At 51.8% G+C, this 13,670-nt stretch overlaps 1 protein-coding gene across 1 annotated transcript in view; it reads left to right on the top strand.

Moving 5' to 3' along the window:
* Positions 1–11,596: 11,596 nt before the first annotated feature.
* LOC133358544 (cornifelin-like) overlaps positions 11,597–13,670 on the top strand; it is a 54,537-nt gene continuing 52,463 nt past the window's right edge. The window contains exon 1 of the mRNA XM_061576907.1: positions 11,597–11,646. The gene's annotated coding sequence lies outside the window, so the exon portion shown is untranslated. The remainder of the gene's footprint in view (positions 11,647–13,670) is intronic.

Below are 13,670 nucleotides of genomic sequence, written 5' to 3'. Positions count from 1 at the left end.
AGCTGAGCCTTCTTATCACGGAACTTGCTGAAGGATCTCAAAGTTATGTGGAATCCCTCCGCGTAGAGGCGGTTAAATTTCGATTAAAAGCTTTCGTGACTGCAGGGATTCATCTTCTTGGTTTTTTCGGTAAAGTCACGTAGAAGGGAAGTAATAAAATAATAAAAATAAAACATAATAAAATAATTCTCACGACGTTTCGGCCACAACGCAAGCAGCCGTCCTCAGGTGAAGAATTCTTCACCTGAGAACGGCTCACGACGTTTCAGCCACAACGCAAGCAGCCGTGATTCTTCCGCCGTTGCCGATCATTGCTACAACGCTGTGGGCTCTCATGAAATTGTCTTTTCCGAGACCAATGTGCTCTGCAAACCTCCTGGCTACCATCAAAGGTTTGTACACGAAGCAATCCAAATATACAAACACAGACATAATTTCAACCGTGATGATGGGTACAAACTGAGTAATCATTGTAAAGATGTTATTAACCATGCAAAAAAGATTTAACTACACATATTTAGACCATCTTATTTGACAGGCACTATTCTTCAGTTATCGCATCGTGTCTTCTTCTTTTTCACACAGTTTTACCACACATATTTGGCAAATCTAGAATTAATCCCAGCAACGTAGCAAAGTCCTGTTTCATCTACATAACAAGGGCTCAGTCCCATTCACAGCAGCCGCACCTTTACATCAGCCGCACCTTAACAACTCTTGGAACCTCCCAGTTAAATCAGTCTACACAACAAAGACTCATTCCTAGCAGCGGTTTCAGCCGCACCACCTCTACATAACAAAGGCTCAATCCCATTTACAGCGGCCGCACCTTTACATCAGCCGCACCTTAACAACTCTTGGAACCTCCCAGTTCAACCAGTCTACACAACAAAGGCTCATACCTAGCAGCCTGCTTCAGCCGCACCGAACCTCACAATAATAATATCCGGGTGCCTGCCTTGGCTCCTCCCACCCTCAACCAGTATATATATGTAATGCGAGCGTAAACGGCCTCGCGGATATGACGTAACAGGTGGGAGGAGTTGGGTCACGTGGGGAGAGGGATTGCTTTTAAGGGCAGGAACCGGAAGGGCTGGAGGGGAGTGTGGGAATAAAGACAGGAGGAGGCCACGCAGGGCAGGAGGTGGAAAGTGGCATGATCGCCACAGGTCGGGACTCGGCACCGTTGGCCAGCGGTGTCCGGGCACGGAGGAGACGGAGAGCAGCAGCGGGGCTGCATAGAGAGCAGCCGTGGGGCTGCAGGTCGGAGGCAGAGAGGCTGAGTGAAGAGCCAGCAGCGGGGCTGCATTGTGAGCCAGCAGCAAGTCTGCAGGAGCGACGGCAGCAGTGGGGCTGCCGAGCAGGAGACGGAGGAGACTCTGAGCGAGACGCCGTGCTGGCAAAGTTGTACGAACCACAATAAAGGACAACGGAGACAGACCCAGTGCAAGAGTCCTTTATTACATATGAAGTATTTGAATTGACGGCAGGAACTTCTTGACGGGTAACACACTTTTATTAAATCTTGACGTGTCACAATACAACGGGTGGTCTCTATCCTTTGGACTATACACTCCACTTAACTCGTGTAGACTCTATGCTTCTGGCTACACACAATACACTTGACTCGTGTAGACTCTATGCCTCTGGCTACACACAACACACTTGACTCGTGTAGACCCTATGCCTCTGGCTACACACAATGCATTCGGCTCGTGTAGACTCTATGCCTATGGCTACACACAATACACTCGCCTCTGGGTTACACAGAGTCCCGGTCCCGTTAGGACAGCGGGACTAGGTACCGCAGGGCCCTATGTCTTCATCCCCGTCTTCATTCTTCGCTGGTTACATACTGCTCTTACGCCTGTGTGCATCCCCTTTTATAGCCCCTGCTCACGAGAGACGGAGCTGATGCGGACGTCGATGTGAGCATCGCTCCTTAGTGAACCAATCACGACGCACTCTCTCTACGATCCGTTTTCCCCAGCGCGTGTTAACACTACTCCACCAATCACACCGCGCTGCCACCCGGTCACTCCCTCTCAGCGCGTCACCGGCCCACAGCCAATCAGTACCCCGTAACCCACGACCCCGCGCTGACCCCTGATCCTCCACCGTCAGCGCGCGTCACCACATACACAGCCAATCATTACGCGCTGGCATACGATCCCTAATCCCAGCGCGTATCACCACTACATCACCCCCTCCCACATAGCTTGCAGCCGGCCCGGCTGTTAACCAACAACACAACCTAACGTCAACGCAGTAATAAAGAAACTCCACCCCCCAGTGTGCCCCGTAACGCAACAACAACAACACAACACAACACTTAAATAAGAAGCAATATACAGCCCGACGAACAACACAATAAAAGCGAACACCAGAAAACGAACGCGCCAAGTGTCTCTGTGACTAAACGCAGTGACGAGGCGCTCCGGCTGCCTCGACTCCTCACGTGGTAGGTCATAAAAAGTAGCGCGACCTAGTGCGAGTCCATCTGGCCGGTCCGTCGTATGGGACGGGACGCTGGCGACCGTCCGGTGGCTCCGGCAGCTCTAGACGGCACGGATCGGGCCTGGAAGGACCGGCCCCGCCGCGAAGATCCGGCCGCCGGTGGTCGGCAGCTGTCAGTTCCGAGACACCTGGGAGCGGATCAGGCGGAGACATGTGAGGATCAGGCAAAGACATTTCCCCCTTAGGGTCGTCGGTCACGTCACATGCTCGGCCCTCACGACACAAGGGGAGGCCATATGGAGGCGAGAACGGTTTCAGTCGGGAGGGGTGGACGTACCAACGGCGTTTTCCCCCATTTTATCTGAACGCACTGGGGGCGTGCAACCCGCACGACCTCCACGGGTCCCCGCCATGGCTTCAACAATTTAGGCGACGTAGCCAAAGGTGCCTGAGGGCAATGCAGCCAGGCCCTGTCACCTGGTTCCCAGTTGTGCACGGACACCTTCCGTGCACGCAACCGCTCGTTTGCAATTTGGCGAGCCCGCGAATTAAGCCGTGCGGCCTCCCTTGCCTCTGTCAGCTTATGAATATTAAATTTAATATGCTCTGCCAATTTCGAATTAGTTCGTGGTGCGGGCAGGCCCAGCTGCGTTTCCATGGGCGGGTCGGCTTCCCGACTGTACATCAGATAAAACGGGGAAAATCCCGTAGCTGCATGGGGGGCCATTCTATACGCGGCGAGGACCCCAGGGACCTGCAGGTCCCAATCAACATGTGCCTCACACACCTGCTGGCACAGCATAGAATTCAATGTCCTGTGGAGCCTCTCCACCATGCCGTCCGTCTGCGGGTGGTACGGGGAGGTACGCACCTTCTTAGTACCCAACAGGTCGCACACCTCTTGCAGTAATTTACTCGAAAAATGTTTCCCTTGGTCGGTCAGCAAGCGTTCGGGAGCCCCCTTGTCCAGGACGTAGCCCTGGACAAAGGCGTCCGTCACAGCCGCCGCCGACTGGTTGGCGAGTGGCCACGCCATAGGCCACCGGGTAAAATATTCGACCCCCACCAACAGGTACTTCTTACCCCTAGGCGTGACTGGAAAAGGCCCCAGAATATCGAGTGCAACGAGCTCGTTAGTGCGCGAGACCTGAATAGATTGCAGCGGTGGATTAGCTGCCACGGGCGGTGGTTTCCGTCTGGCGCACTCAACACAACCCTTCAGAATATTCACCACGTCACTCCCCATTCCCGGCCAATAATAGTCACGCTGAAGCAGGGCAAGCGTTTTGTTAACTCCCAAATGCAAGAGGCGTTCGTGTGCGGCCAAGACAACCTTCCCCCTCACAGCAGAAGGCACCACAATCGCGTGCCGCCGGGACAAACTGTCCCATCTCATTAACAGGCCTTGCTTAAGCACGTAGGAGCCAGTTCGTTCATGGTCACCTTCGAAACCCCCCGTCCTGCGGCGCAATGCTAGCAGGGAGCTGTCCGCCATTTGGAGACGGCCCCACTCAATCAGCGACAGTGAGAGCAGCGAGTCCTGACCCCCTGGGGTAGCGGGAACATCCCCAATTGGTGTGCCTGCGGTCGCAACCAACGCCTCCATACCTTCCGTAAATGGCGGTTTACAGCGCGCCGATCCCGATAAGCACGCACATTTGTGACAAGGCAACAACCGCGACAGGGCATCGGCATTTGTGTGTCGCAACCCCTTACGGTATGTAGTCGTGAACTGATAGTCCTGGAGGACTTCCAACCACCGCGACAATTGGCCCGAGGGCTGGGCGACCCGCAATGAATACTGGAGCGCCGCGTGGTCCGTCCGGACCGTAAAGTGACGACCATAGAGATATGGTCTGAATTGTTGTACGAAAAAAACAATGGCAAGCAGCTCGCGACGGGTGACGCAGTAGCGCTGCTCTTCCGGCGACAACACCCTGCTACCATAGGCGACCACCCGTTCGACCCCTCCAACGACTTGGGACAGCACCCCCCCAATGCCCGTGTTGCTAGCATCCGTGTCTAGCAAGAAGGGACTCACAAAGTCCGGATAGCGCAAGGGTGGGGCCCCTACCAAGGCGTCCCGGAGGGAGCAGAATGCAGCCTCCTCCTCCGGTCCCCATCGGAACTTCACTCCTTTCGCCGTTAGAGCGTGCAAGGGTTTTGCAATGGTGGCGAAGTGCTCAACGAATCGGCGATAATAAGAAGCAAAACCGATGAAACTGCGCACGTCCGAAACTGACGTGGGCGTCGGCCACGAACTGACACAGTCCGTCTTCGCAGGATCGGTAGAAATCCACGAAGAGTCGACAATGTGACCCAAGTATCTAACGGATTTACAAAAAAGGTGGCATTTGGCCGGTTTAAACTTTAATTTAGCCGATCGCATTCGCAAGAACACCCCTCTCAATCACTGGAGGTGTTCTTCAAACGTTTTACTGAAAACAATGACATCGTCAAGGTAAATCAGGCACGTATCCCATTGCAAGCCCGACAAAACCAACTCCATAAGGCGCTGAAACGTCGCAGGAGAGGAGTGAAGTCCCATGGGTAACCGGTTAAACTGAAACAGGCCCCCTGGAGTCCGAAATGCAGTCTTAGGCTTAGACTCTTCGTCGAGTGGCAACTGCCAGAATCCGGATAATAAATCAAGAGTCGAAAAGTATCGCGCACCAGACAATGCGTCGAGGGACTCGTCCATCCTGGGGAGCGGATACGCGTCGGCCACAGAGATCTTATTCAGGCGACGGAAATCGACGCAAAATCGCAAGGACCCGTCCTGCTTTTTAACGAGCACAATAGGTGCTCCCCAAGGACTGGAAGAAGGCGAAATAATGTCGGCTTCTAGCATATCGTTAACGGCCGACTGAACATGTTCCTTCTCAGCAGGACTCAGTCGGAAGGGATTTAGCCTGACCGGTGCCGCATCGCCCGTTTCAATGTGGTGGCGTAGCAGGTCCGTGCACCCAATGTCATACTTATGTTTACTGAAGACATCCGAAAATTCAATCAGCAACCCGCGCAGCGCACCCAACTGTACCGCTGACAAATCGTCAGAGTCCACGCACAGCGAATCGACCCATTCGAGGTCCTCCTTCGGTTTTACGTTTTGCGTGGGGTCGGATCAGCCTGCGCAACCAGCCGCTCTTCCGCAGGGACCCGCGCCGCGTGAGCTAGCACGGTGCCCTGCTGAATGACGGCCGGCCGCGACCCAGCGTTTAAAACCATCACAAACGGATCCCTGTCAGCCCCAACCAAAGTGTGAGCCACCGACAAATCGAGACCTCCAACAGCCCTATTAGAAGGACCCAAAAGCATGCCTTGTTCCGAGGCCTCCCTCACCCATGGTTTCCGCAACCGGAGGGGAATTAACATTTGTGAACCCGGGGGCACGTGCACGGTCTGTGTCGCTAACGCTTGTATCGTAGCGCACGCCGTCCGAATTTCAGTAGGGCTCGTCAAAAATGAAATACGGCGACCCGATGGTAGTTCAATGCAACGCTGATCAATGAGAATTTTGATGGGCATTTTTGCCAAAAAATCAGTGCCCAATAGACAAGGAACCGCCAGGGAGGACGAAACGAAAACGGGTCCCGACAATTTGATATCTCCAATGCAAATGGACGCCCTAATCTGACCGATAATGCCCAACGATCCCCCGTTAGCGGCGTAAAATGGCACATCCACCGGAAGAAGCGGACGACATTGTACAGGGAGAATGTTATAAATGAGGTCCGATATAATAGTCGCTGATGCCCCCGTGTCCACTAACACCCTGACCTCGACCCCATCAATAGATCCCGTAACGACGGATGAACCCGCTGAGGCAGCCACTATTCTGTGCCCCAACTCCGACCATTTAATGTCTCCCCGGTCCCGGCCGAACCCCCCTCGCCGAACCGAATCCCCGAACCCTACTCGGCTCTCCTCCGCCGCAACGCGACGGCCCATGCGTGTCGAGTATGCGGGCCGAGCATGTGAGGTGCCGCGACTTGCCGGGGTTTGCAGGGATGACTTGGGGCCTTGTTCGTCGTCCAGCCGAGGTCCCATGGCGCGCTGACGTGGGGCGCGGCAACCGGAGGCCACGTGGCCCCGGAGGCCGCAGTTATAACACGTGATGACAGTCGTCGGAGATCTCGGTTGCTCCAGCTTGCGGGCCGATCGCAGAGGCGAACGACCCCCCGACCTCCAGTCCCCCGGTCGTCCCGCAATGAACGCCTCCTCTCGTGGGCTGACGACTTGGGGCACGGTGACTACCGGGCCCGGAGCTGAGGCCACGGCAGCGTTGCAGACGACCCCCTGTTTACGTTGAAGGACCTCGTGCGCTTGTATGCTCGTAGCGACCCGTAAGGAAGAAATATCGGTCTCGTCGGCCGTGTTGATGGGGACCCCCAGGTCCTGCGCCAACTTGAGCAGTTGCTCCAAAACCATCGCATCTTGGCCCTCCTCGTCCATACGAGGGAACGCGGCGTCGGCGAGAGCCAGCAACGCCGTGCGATAGGCGAGCACGGTCTCCGTGTCCGCCTTCCGTCTTGCATAAAACTGATGGCGACACGCCGAGGGAGGACCATAGACCTTGGCCATGAGAGCCAGCGCATCCTTGAGCGTGGAGCGGTCCGACCTGCGTGCGGACGTGAAGGCCGCGAGCGCGTTGTCGTCCAGCATGGCAGGCAGTGCCCGCAGTGCCGTAGCGTCGGACCAGGCGGACATCTCCTGATGTGCCAAAAACCTGCGCTGAAATTGGCCCCAGTCCCCGCCTTCCGCCTTGAAGGCTGACGTGGGAAGGCGCTGTTGAAAGATGAAGTCGTCCTCCTCCTCGTGCTTCCTCTCCGCCGCCCCGTTGGTGTGTAAGATGGCGGCCCCAGTGGCGGGTGTTTGATGGCGGTCCGCAGCGCGCGTTGGTGACGTAAGCGGGCGCGCTTGGAGAACCGCTGCCACGTGGTGATGGCCGTTCCCGCCAAAAGTCGGCGCAGATGAAATGGCGGGAATCGCCAAGTCATTTTGGCGGGAATCTGCGGGGCGACCCTGTAGAACGTCCGCCGCCGTCCCCGCTCCTCCCGACGAGCTGATCTCCGCCAGGATGGACGCGGCGGCGAGCAGCAGCTCCGCCAGACGGGAGTGCGCCTCGCGGAGCACGGCGTCGGTCCCCCGTCGCTCGTCCGGCGCCATCGGCGGATCCTGCAGCGTGGGCAATTCCTCGTCCTCACCCCCCGATGCCAGCTGGCCCGAGTCGTCGAGGTTGTCCCCGCGGTCAATCCCGTGGGTCCGACGGGTCTTCCTTGTATCCATGCTTGGAAGACCGTTTCACTTCTGACGCCAGTTGAAGTATTTGAATTGACGGCAGGAACGTCTGCAGGAGCAACGGCAGCAGTGGGGCTGCCGAGCAGGAGACGGAGGAGACTCTGAGCGAGACGCCGTGCTGGCAAAGTTGTACGAACCACAATAAAGGACAACGGAGACAGACCCAGTGCAAGAGTCCTTTATTACATATGAAGTATTTGAATTGACGGCAGGAACTTCTTGACGGGTAACACACTTTTATTAAATCTTGACGTGTCACAATACAACGGGTGGTCTCTATCCTTTGGACTATACACTCCAGTTAACTCGTGTAGACTCTATGCTTCTGGCTACACACAATACACTTGACTCGTGTAGACTCTATGCCTCTGGCTACACACAACACACTTGACTCGTGTAGACCCTATGCCTCTGGCTACACACAATGCATTCGGCTCGTGTAGACTCTATGCCTATGGCTACACACAATACACTCGCCTCTGGGTTACACAGAGTCCCGGTCCCGTTAGGACAGCGGGACTAGGTACCGCAGGGCCCTATGTCTTCATCCCCGTCTTCATTCTTCGCTGGTTACATACTGCTCTTACGCCTGTGTGCATCCCCTTTTATAGCCCCTGCTCACGAGAGACGGAGCTGATGCGGACGTCGACGTGAGCATCGCTCCTTAGTGAACCAATCACGACGCACTCTCTCTACGATCCGTTTTCCCCAGCGCGTGTTAACACTACTCCACCAATCACACCGCGCTGCCACCCGGTCACTCTCTCTCAGCGCGTCACCGGCCCACAGCCAATCAGTACCCCGTAACCCACGACCCCGCACTGACCCCTGATCCTCCACCGTCAGCGCGCGTCACCACATACACAGCCAATCATTACGCGCTGGCATACGATCCCTAATCCCAGCGCGTATCACCACTACACATATACAAGGACTGTTTTCTTGGAATTTCTCTGACTTGATACAGCAATCGTGCTGTGACGGTTCCACCTGAAGACGGAAGCTTATGTTGCCTCCGAAACGTCGTTATTTTTATTTTACTTTTATTAATTTTAATTTTTTACTTACGTGACTTTACCGAAAAAACCTAAGAATATGCCTGCTGTATATTTGGAGTTTGCATGTCGCGAACCCTGTGGTCGCGTGGTTTTTTCTCCGGGTCCTCTGGTTTTTGCCCGCCAAATTTATAAACAACGTGCATTTAGAGTATTTGGCTGCTATACATTTCCACGTGATAAGCCACTTTGCTGAGCTATCAATTGTGATAGCCAGGTCACTTCTGAAAAAGAGCCACATAGCTCAGTGTGGGCCTTATCTGTTAACATTCTAACAAATATTTAGTTTAATAGTTTAGATTGGTTTAATAGGGTTTAAGCCTATGGGAACCTCATTTGCCAGTAAAAATATGATAATTGGTTTTTTCCCCTTCTATCTGGCAACAAAACTGACACCTTTTTTACAAGGAGTCATGTTTACATAGACCGCAATACCTGCAGTCATAATACAAACAAAAGAACATAACTCTGATAATGTGCACTGTCCTTGAAGTTGATTGGTCCACACCCGAGACAGCTTTCCTTAGAGCCTAGTCTCACATGGGTTGGACCAGATGACGCCAAAAGGCGCAGAACTCAAAGACAATGCGCCATCAGAGTATGATAGCTCGGTGCAAGCATCTACACTATGGGAACCTCATTTGCCAGTAAAAATATGATAATTAGTTTTTTACCCTTCTATCTGGCAACAAAACTGACACCTTTTTACAAGGAGTCATGTTTGCATAGACCGCAATACCTGCAGTCATAATACAAACAAAAGAACATAACTCTGAAAATGTGCACTGTCCTTGAAGTTGATTGGTCCACACGTGACGTTGTTTCTAAATGTGGAGGGAAAATCCAGAGGAACTGGAGAAAAATTCACGCGACCATGAGGAGAGAGACACGCAAACTCTAAATATACAGCAGGTGTCAGGGTCGGGATCGAACCCACGACGTCCTATATACCAGGAGAGGTTGTTAACATCTCATAGCAACCGTGACGCCAAACCACACGAACTCTCTTCTCTGTTGAAGCCCTCCCTCTGTTCGTGGCCAGCAGAAGACATCGACACTGAGAATCAGAACATTTATTTATACTGGAGGAATCAAATGAGCCTATCAAGCGCTTTTTAAATATATGTCTCGTACACTGATATCGTCATCATCATCTCGTTGCTGAGCTCATTGATGCTGCTTCTGCTGCTGCTGCCATCTAGTGCAACAGAGAAGCAGCAGCACACTCAACTTGTTGATGTCCAACTGAACACCGCAATGCGATGGTGTATCACTGGAACCCTGAAGTCGACCCCAACACCTTGACTGCCCGTGCTATCACCACGTCTTCCTTCCCCACCCATCCGCCGCAACGCTGCAACCCTCTGGGAAGTGCCCTGCGAATGGAGGATAACAGTCGCCTGCTTCCCATTCATCAGGACCTCAATAATGCCCTTCGTCGTCTCTTCAAGCCACGCAAGCCCCATTTTGGACCCGATGCGCTTAACCTTCAACGATGCAAGTTCAACCCCCCGATGAAGATTGGAGAGCTGAAGGGAGTTCAAAAAAAACTCACGATCATACCATCAAGGACTGGAGGGGTTTGGGGAATACGGAACAAAGAAGATGAAGCCGAAACAGAGACGGGCCCGGGCAATGCTCCCACGGTTATGAACAACCACCGCATGCAAGACCACGGAATTGCGGATGAAAATGACACCGTTGTTCCTTCGTGCCAGATGTTGATCATCGGTTGTTCGCTTGTTACGGTTGGAAGATCCGGCAGACCATTCAGTCATAACTCGTTTATTGCTGTCTTGAATTCCGTTCTGTATACACATGCACTTCACACCTACACACACAAAGTGGAAGGACTCTGGTTGAGTTCGAAAATGCTTGTTTATTAACCAACAAAAGAGTTGTTTCTCTCCCTACTCCCCTACGATCAGGGTTACCGCGAATCCCTTGGATATGCACAGCTCGTGTTAAGTTGAGGACTTTTTCTTCGGGGGGGGGGGGGGGTTATGGAGTGCTAATATTTACATGATCCGATAATACTTACATAATCCCAGGTTACAGTGTTAGAATGATGTCACGAGGGGAAGAAGAGAGAAAGCGAGGTGAGAGCGAGAGGGAACGCCCAAGGAGAGAGAAATGACGTTACCGGGTGAGGTGGGGCGATCGGGGCGCTTCATGGAGGAAATCGGAGTAAGGTGGACACGTGGGGCGTGAACTCACGCAAGAATAAATAAAAGTGTGGCCTCTTGGACTTCGTCTGGTGGACTCTTTACACATACATACACCGCACCTCCGATTAGCACGGTTGGCTGCGTACAGTGCAAAATAAGTTCAACATACATACACCACACCTCCGATTAGGGTGGTTGGCTACGTATGGTGCAAAAGAAGTTCAACATACATACACCGCACCTCCAATTAGCATAGTTGGCTATGTACAGTGCGAAATAAGATAAATATACATAGATACACTGCACCTCCGATAAGCACGGTTGGCTATGTATTGTGCGATATAAGTTAAACATTCATACACCGCACCTTTGAAAAAGCACAGTTGGCTATGTACGGAAGAAAAGAAGTTCAAAATACATACAAAAAGCAAGGGAATGCTAAATCACTGATAACGGAGTAGCTAGCGGTGGTCTTATCATGAGCCCCACAAAATACATTGATTAGGGGTAAGTTAATTATCACCACCTTGACACACACCCTTCTGTGTCCAGCCCTCGTGTCACGTGAGCATGGATTGGGGGCAGGTTGTGGGGTTTAAAAGTGAGGCGGCATCCCCCGTCCTTCCTGCACCCCACCTCCAATCCACTTCTCGTCGAGTGCCGAGGTGAGTGGCGGCGTTTGCAGCACATGCAGGGTGGCAACAGCAAAGCATTGTGGGTGGAGGGGACGATGGTGATGAAGGTGGTGATCGAGTTGGTGATGGTGGTGATCGATGATGGTTGGAGTGGTGATGATTGTTGTGATGGTGGCGGTATTGGTAATAGTAGTGGTGGTGATGGAGGTGGTAATGATGGCAGTGGTGATGATTGTGGTGCTGGTGGTGCAAGCAGTGGTGATAGTGGTGGTGACGATGGTGATGGAGGTAGTGATGATGGAGGTATTGATCTTCTTGTTTCTTTCGGTAAAGTCACGTAGAAGGGAAGTAATAAAATAATAAAAATAAAACATAATAAAACAATTCTCACGACGTTTCGGCTACAACGCAAGCAGCCGTCTTCAGGTGAAGAATGAGACACTACCAAACTAGGAGCTTATATATAAGCTGCATTGGGGGTTGAAGAGCGCCTTAACAAAAAGAATGTGCATGTGAAGAGGGATTTAGCATATTCATGGAAAATGCGTAGGCGTTGGGCGGGGGGGTGTCAAAGTCATATTATGCCCATGCATTATGCAGGATCAGCAGCAACCAAGGGGGGTGCAGGGATTAGCAGTAACAAAGGAAAGGAATGTTAATGATATGTAGCTGCAGTTACTCAACAACACGTAGAAAACTAAAGTATAAACTACATAAAAAACTAAAGTATAAACTGCATCGCACCATCAGTATACTTACTATACTCTATAATAAGCTGAGTTACTAACAGCAAGTAATACATTACAATTTTACCTCGTAAAAATTCTATAATATGCTTCCATCTAAACCTTATTCTCTTACATCACACGAGCATATACCGTACTATATACTGCCATAGATAAACCCAACATTAAATTATATACTGTATTGCTGTAAACCAACCTATATCTTATACATTTAATATCACACTATGTATTATTCTACACACCCTAATGTGTATCGAAATGGTTTATTACGTCCTTCCAATGATTGCTGAGCCAGAATCCATCTTCTCGGTTAAAGTTGTCTCTGTGTTTGTATATGTGGATCGCCTCATGAACGAATCTCTCATGATAGCCAGATGGCTTGCAGAGAACCTCTGTCTTGGAGAAGTCAATATCATGTGAGCCCACTGAGTTGTAACAGTGATCTGCCACGGCTGAGGTGTTAGTCCTACCGTGTTTCAGGTCAGCTTTATGTTCACGGATGCGGTCCGAGACATGTCGTTTGGTTTCCCCAATGTAACTGCTACCACAGAGGCAACTTAGTTTGTAGACGCCAGGGTACTGTATGTCTGGAACCACATCTTTTACAGACGGTACCAGATCACGGATTTTATGTACTGTGTTGAATCGGACCTGGATCTTGTGTTTAATCAGGATTTTGGAGATCTTTTTTGTGACCCCAGCAATGTAGGGTAAGGTGATGGTCTTGAAAGGCTCCTCAACAGGATCCTTCTTGATGGTTGGAGTGATGGCTTTGCGGATTGTATAGTCGGAGTAACCATTTGCCTTAAGAGCTTGGCGTACGTGTTTGAGTTCACTGGAAATGTGTTCATGGTCGGAGATGCATTGGGCTCTATGATATAGAGTCTTGATGAGGGAATTCTTCTGAGATGGATGGTGGTGGGAATCCGGTTTTAGATAAGCATCCGTGTGGGTGGCTTTCCTGTAGACAGAGTGGCTCATTGAACCATCAGGTCTCCTTTTGATTAGGACATCCAAAAAGGGTAGCATGCCATCATTTTCGACTTCCATGGTGAATCTGATGGCTGGGTGTATGGAATTGATGTGGTCGAGAAATTGGTCTAGAGCAGGCCGGCCATGTGGCCAGATGACAAAAGTGTCGTCTACGTACCTCTTCCATAAGGTCGGGCGTAGAGTGGCAGTCTGGATGGCGTCCGTCTCAAATTTCTCCATGAAGATGTTGGCTACAACCGGAGATAGGGGGGAGCCCATTGGGGTGCCCTCAATTTGCTTGTAGAAGGTTCCATTCCAGGTGAAGTATGTATTGGT

This window comes from Lethenteron reissneri, chromosome 62, assembly GCF_015708825.2.
Source record: "Lethenteron reissneri isolate LAM-NWPU_2019-01 chromosome 62, ASM1570882v1, whole genome shotgun sequence".
Classification (NCBI taxonomy): Eukaryota; Metazoa; Chordata; class Hyperoartia; order Petromyzontiformes; family Petromyzontidae; genus Lethenteron; species Lethenteron reissneri.
This window is presented reverse-complemented; position numbering and strand designations above follow the sequence as displayed.